Source organism: Aethalodelphis obliquidens, unplaced genomic scaffold (genome assembly GCF_003676395.1).
Source record: "Aethalodelphis obliquidens isolate GAN/ISIS:26980383/991018 unplaced genomic scaffold, ASM367639v1 scaffold9, whole genome shotgun sequence".
Taxonomy (NCBI): domain Eukaryota; kingdom Metazoa; phylum Chordata; class Mammalia; order Artiodactyla; family Delphinidae; genus Aethalodelphis; species Aethalodelphis obliquidens.
In genome coordinates, this window is record NW_020837953.1 from 27,280,175 (window position 1) to 27,286,053 (window position 5,879).

The window sequence follows — 5,879 nt, forward strand, 5'->3', positions numbered from 1 at the left end:
AGAGTCCGCCTGCCGATGCAGGGCACACGGGTTCGTGCCCCGGTCCGGGAAGATCCCACATGCCGCGGAGCGGCTAGGCCCGTGAGCCATTGCCGCTGAGCCTGCGCGTCTGGAGCCTGTGCTCCACAACGGGAGAGGCGACAACAGTGAGAGGCCCGGGTACCAAAAAAAAAAAAAAAAAAAAAAAAAAACTGGAAGGAAAAATTAATGAATAAAATTTTAGCGGTTTGATGAGAAATGCGTGATGTATATAGTTTCAAAGTATCTCGCTACAAATGGGAAAAGTGTACCTTCACAGTGGAGAAGCTCAGCAGACATAATTTTAATCAAGGATCAAAATGAACGTCATCAGTAATGAAACAAATTGACAAAGTGGGCCACTGATGTGATGCTTTGAGAAGAACGCATTGAAAGTCCTGTGAGAGTCCTGCCTAAACGCATAGCCTGAATCTAGTCGAGATGAGACACACAAAACCAAGAGAGGGAGATGCTACAGATTAGCTGGCCTGTTCTCCCACCCGCCACCACCTCCGCTGCTCCATCCGACGGGCCGCTCGTCACTCGCCACGCAGCCTGAGCCCGGCCAGACGCCGACTCTCCGGGAGTCCTCGGCGCCCAACGGCTACAGCCCTCGGCACCGGCTCCGCGCCGCCTTCCCGCCGCCGCCGCCGCCAGGAGGCTCCGCGCGCCTTCCCGCCTTTCCTGGCGCCGCGGCGGAGCTGGGCCGAGCGGCCAGGGGGGCGCGGCGCTCGGCGGGGGCAGCCCGGAGGGCGCGGCCATTGTGCCGCACACCCTCTGAAGCGCGCAGGCGGGCCGGGCCGGGCCGGGAGGGCGTGGCGGCCGCGCAGTCCGGGAACCGGTGCGCCCAGCTACCACCCGCCTTGCCGCCGCCCCGAGGCCGGGTCCTCGGAGCCGGACGGCCGCGTCTCCTTTGTGACCGTCTCCAGCCCCTCCGAGCCGTCGTGCCGCCGCCCCTGCGCCCGAGGCTGCAAATGGTGCCCGCTCGCCTCTGCGCCTCCCGCCGCTCTCGGGCCCCGGGGACTTCTGGGGGGCGCCGCACCCGGTCCGCATCCCGCCGCCACCACCGCCGCAGCCGCCCGGGGCCAGAGCCCGCGGCGCCTCCGCCCGCGCCTGGGCCAGCAGAGAGGCTCGCGGGCCAGTCCCGGGGCTGCCCCGACGCCCTCCCGGAAATACCTAACGGGAGTCCTACTAAATAGACTTTTTTTTTTTTTTGGAAAATGCATATAAAATTTATCATTTTAAAGTACAATTCAGTGGCATCAAGTATATTCACAGTGTTGTACAATCATCACCACTATCTAGTTCCGGAACTTTTTCATCCTCTCAAAGGGAAACCACCCATTACATCTGAGTGGTTATATCCCTCCCCAACCAGCTGCTGGCAACCACTACTCTGCTTTTTGTCTCTAGGGGTTTGCCTATTCTGAGTATTTTCTATAAAGGGAATAATACAGTACGATATCCTTTGTGACTTCTCTCAGCATAATGTTTTCAAGGTTTGTCCATGTTGTAGCATGTATCAGAACTTCATTCCTTTTAATGGATGAATAATATTCTGTATGCATACAACACATTTTGTTTTTATCCTTTCATCAGTTGATGGATATTTAGGTGTTCCCAGCTTTTGGCTATTATGAATAGAACTGCTAAGAATGTTTGCGTACAAGTTTTTGTTCGAACACCTGTTTTCAAATTCAATTCTTTTGGGTATATAACTAAATAGACTTTTGCTCCCCTTCTAATCAAAAACACAACAGCCATCTGCAGGTTTCCTCCCATTGATTCTCGGAATTCTTGGAGCTGTATGAGGCATGCGCCCAAATTTCCTGTCTGCCTTGACTTTCTTGGTATAGGAGACATATATGTCAATATAGCTGCCCTCTCTAAGGCCCCTTCTCAGGGGCTCTGCCTCTCATACTGTCATCACCCACCCAAGTAACATCCAAATAATATCCCCTGACGCCTTGACCCCCAACCCTCCTCTGCCCAAGTTACCATGTGACCCAAGGGAACCCATCCTTTGCTGGGCAGAAACCGAGGTGTTTTCCTTTGGAGGATTTTAACTGAAGGACAGGTAGGGGCTGGGGCAGTCATTTAGAACTGATAAATGGGCAGAAAAAAAGCTAGTCTGAGAATGGCTGGGGAGCCTCACACAGGCACAGCAAGGCGGACAAGGACCATAACAGCCTCAGTCCTGACTTTCTAATTCTGGGTGATCTGCTGACTTCCTCTCCTAGAACACTCATAATGTCGCTCATTTTACTCTTGAAATAAATCCTCTTAAAACTGTTCTCAAACTTTAGCTTGAAGCAGAATGCTTCTAGGGATGATGCTGATGTTGCTGGTCCTAGAACCATACTTTGAGAACCATTGTCTTAAGCTTGCTTGAGTGCTTGTTCCTTGAAACCAAAAGTGCCCTGACAAAGAGGGGCACTTGGATGTCTGCTGCTGCTGAATTCAGGGGTGCCTGGGAAAGCTGACATCCCAGCTGCCTCCACTGCTCACCATTAGAGGCTGTCCAGCTGGATTTATTTATTTATTTGGCCACACCACGCAGCTTGCAGGATCTTAGTGCCCATGCCCCCTGCAGTGGAAGCGCGGAGTCCTGACCACTGGACTGCCAGGGAATTCCCTGTCCATCTGGATTTAACCTCTCTTGCTACTGCCTGTGAGCCACAGCTGTGCTAAGAATACATCAAGGAAGTGCAGAGTTACAGAGGTGCAGGGCAGTCAGTGCTCCTGCCCTCCCACTCCGTCTCAAGCTTTGGCATCAGATGTTCAAAGCAGTGAAGTTTGAGCTCCCAGCATCTCACCAAGATCTTGGATCATACTCACTGAGTTTCTGCCTGTAGCTCTCACACTGAAGGCTCAGGCGTACTTCATTGGAGCTGAGACAAATGACTCTCTTTTCTCCTGGTCAGATCCTTCCAGCGACTTCCCCCCAAAACTTCATACACATCAGCTGTGCCCTTTCACTGACTCTCATACATACAAGACATGTTTAAATCCTAGTGATGTTCACAGATTGGTTCATACATACCCAGATTGGTTTAAATGCTTGTGATGCTCACCATATTGGTGGAACCTACCTCATCTCCATCATCTCCACATAAGGAATAACAGATCTCACGTCCCATCCAACATTCTAGATCACAAGTGGGCAAGCTATAAAGTTCTGATAGTAAATATTTTGAGCTTTGTAGACGAAAGGTGTCTGTTGCAACCACTCAACTTTGCCCCTGTAGCGCAAAAGCTGGCATATACAATACGGAAAGGAATGGGTGAGCTTGTGTTCTAAGAAAACTTTATTTGCCAAAAACAGGCAGCAAGCAGATCTGACCCAACCTCTGCTCTAGACAGTAACTTTTTTTGCTTATTACTAAATGAAAATGAGTCTTCAAACAGATGGAAAGTGTATATAGTGTTAGCAGTTCTATATTGTTATGAGGGAATCTTTTTAAAATCTATAGGCTGTAAATGCTTTTCTCAAGAGCTGGCAGTGAGCCCAGCCAATCTTAAATAAACCTGCCTCAACATTTTTTAAAATGTAAAATTATGTCAGTACATTGCTAAAACTGAACCAACTTCCTGTCTTCAGAAGATAAATATTTGAAACTGTTTAAGCAGAAATAATATTTAAAACACGACTTAAAGATTTATGTTAAAAATGGAATGCCAAAACAACAGAAATGAGAAGTCACATCTAAATTATATAGATTATATCCACCAATTTATTACTTCATTCTGTCTTATTTGTAGTTCTTTATATATAAAGAGTAAAAATGGCAAAGCAACACACTTGGGGACAACATTGAATCATATAAACAGATCTGGTACATAACCACTATAACATCAAGACCAATTCAGTTCTAAAAAGCAGAAAATTTCCCACTCCTTAAAAAAGGTATCAGTTGCTATTGTTTTAATGGTCAGGATCACTTCCAACTTTGTCTTTTTTTTTTTTTTTTCCTGATAGTTTTGACAAGTGCCTTTGTTAGAGGAACTAATCCACTTGGTAACTTGGAAGCCAAAGATAAAGTCAGTTTCTATTTTTCTTCTAAGAGTTGTTGGAAAGTGTATGCCTGTAGACCTAAGCACTTAGAAAGGCTGCACCTTTTCTGATTTTTGTGTTATCTGCCATTGCTTTTGCTTATATTGCATCCCACATCACCCACTCATCAAGGGGTGGTCAGTCTTCTTTCACAGAACCTAAAACGTCCTGGCTTGGAATACTCTGCCCGGAAACTGTTTAATATAAGGAAGTAATTGGTCCCAATACCAGGGGACAGAGGTGGGAAAGGATGCTGATGGAAGCTTCTGTTTAGAGCTCTATTTAATAGCTCTCATTGTTTTGTGGGAGGTTTTTCTTAACTAATATTATATTCATAAAATTTCATGTAAAATAATTGCCCTGAGAAAACCAGTTAACTAAGTTTAAATGATGAAGGATTATTAACTCATTCATGTGAGAAGCTCAACCCTCAATATATTTCATTCATTCTAAAGAAATTGTTTTGACCATTTTGACCTTAGCCGTTGTAAAACTTGCAGTTATCTAATTTGGGTCAATTTTAAATCTGGGAGGTACAGAAAATAGTTAAATTACATTTGTTTCTGAAGACAAAATGAGCAATAAAGGAACAAAAGGCTTTTCCTTGAACCCAGAGGAGGCTGTTCCTATTCTAAATTTGTCACTAGGTGTCTTAATCTGACTTTTTATAAATCAAAACAAAAATTTAGTTTGAGATTATTCCCTGTTTACCCCCAGGTTTATTTAACCAAATTAAAGATGATTTACATTAATTTTAATCCCAATCTTGAGATCATTAACAATCAGGATCACTGCTTCTACATATTTTTAGATTGTCAAGTCACTAATCTTTTTACTTTTAACTTTTATATATTATCACAGAACTTTAAGTAAAAATAGCTTTTGCAGTAGCTTTGTAAAAATCCACTGAGTCAAGAAATACCTAAAATACATTTTCACTCAATACCATAATATTATATGGGTTGCTGTCTTAAAAATATGTGGGTTTTTGTTTCAAATATGATTGTCCTTGTCACCTTCCCAGAATCATACCCAATTTATATTTCAAAATATCTGCTAGAGAAGTTGGCAAAAGTAATTTCAAGATAATGTAAATTTTTTAATTTGAAAGTTTTTACAAAGTGAATACATTAATATCAAATACCAGATACATATTAGATAAGTGGACAATAAAATTTCGATGTGTGTGTGTGTGTGTGTGTGTGTGTGTGTGTGTGTGTGTGTGTGTTGATGGTGGTTATGCTGTTTCAAATATGTGGGCGGAGGGGGGGCTTCCCTGGTGGCGCAGTGGTTGAGAATCCGCCTGCCAATGCAGGGGACACGGGTTCGAGCCCTAGTCTGGAAGATCCCACATGCCGCAGAGCAGCTAGGCCCGTGAGTCACAACCACTGAGCCTGCGCGTCTGGAGCCTGTGCTCCGCAACAAGAGAGGCCGCAACAGTGAGAGGCCCGCGCACCGCGATGAAGAGTGGCCCCCGCTTGCCACAACTGGAGAAAGCCCTCGCACAGAAACGAAGACCCAACACAGACAAAAATAAATTAATTAATTAATTAATCAAAAATATATATATAGGGGCTTCCCTGGTGGCGCAGTGGTTGGGGGTCCGCCTGCCGATGCAGGGAACACGGGTTTGTGCCCCGGTCCGGGAAGATACCACATGCCGCGGAGCGGCCGGGCCCGTGAGCCATGGCCGCTGAGCCTGCGCGTCCGGAGCCTGTGCTCCGCGGCGGGAGAGGCCGCAGCGGTGAGAGGCCCGCGTACCGGAAAAAAAAAAAAAAAAAAAAAAAAAAAAATATATATATATATA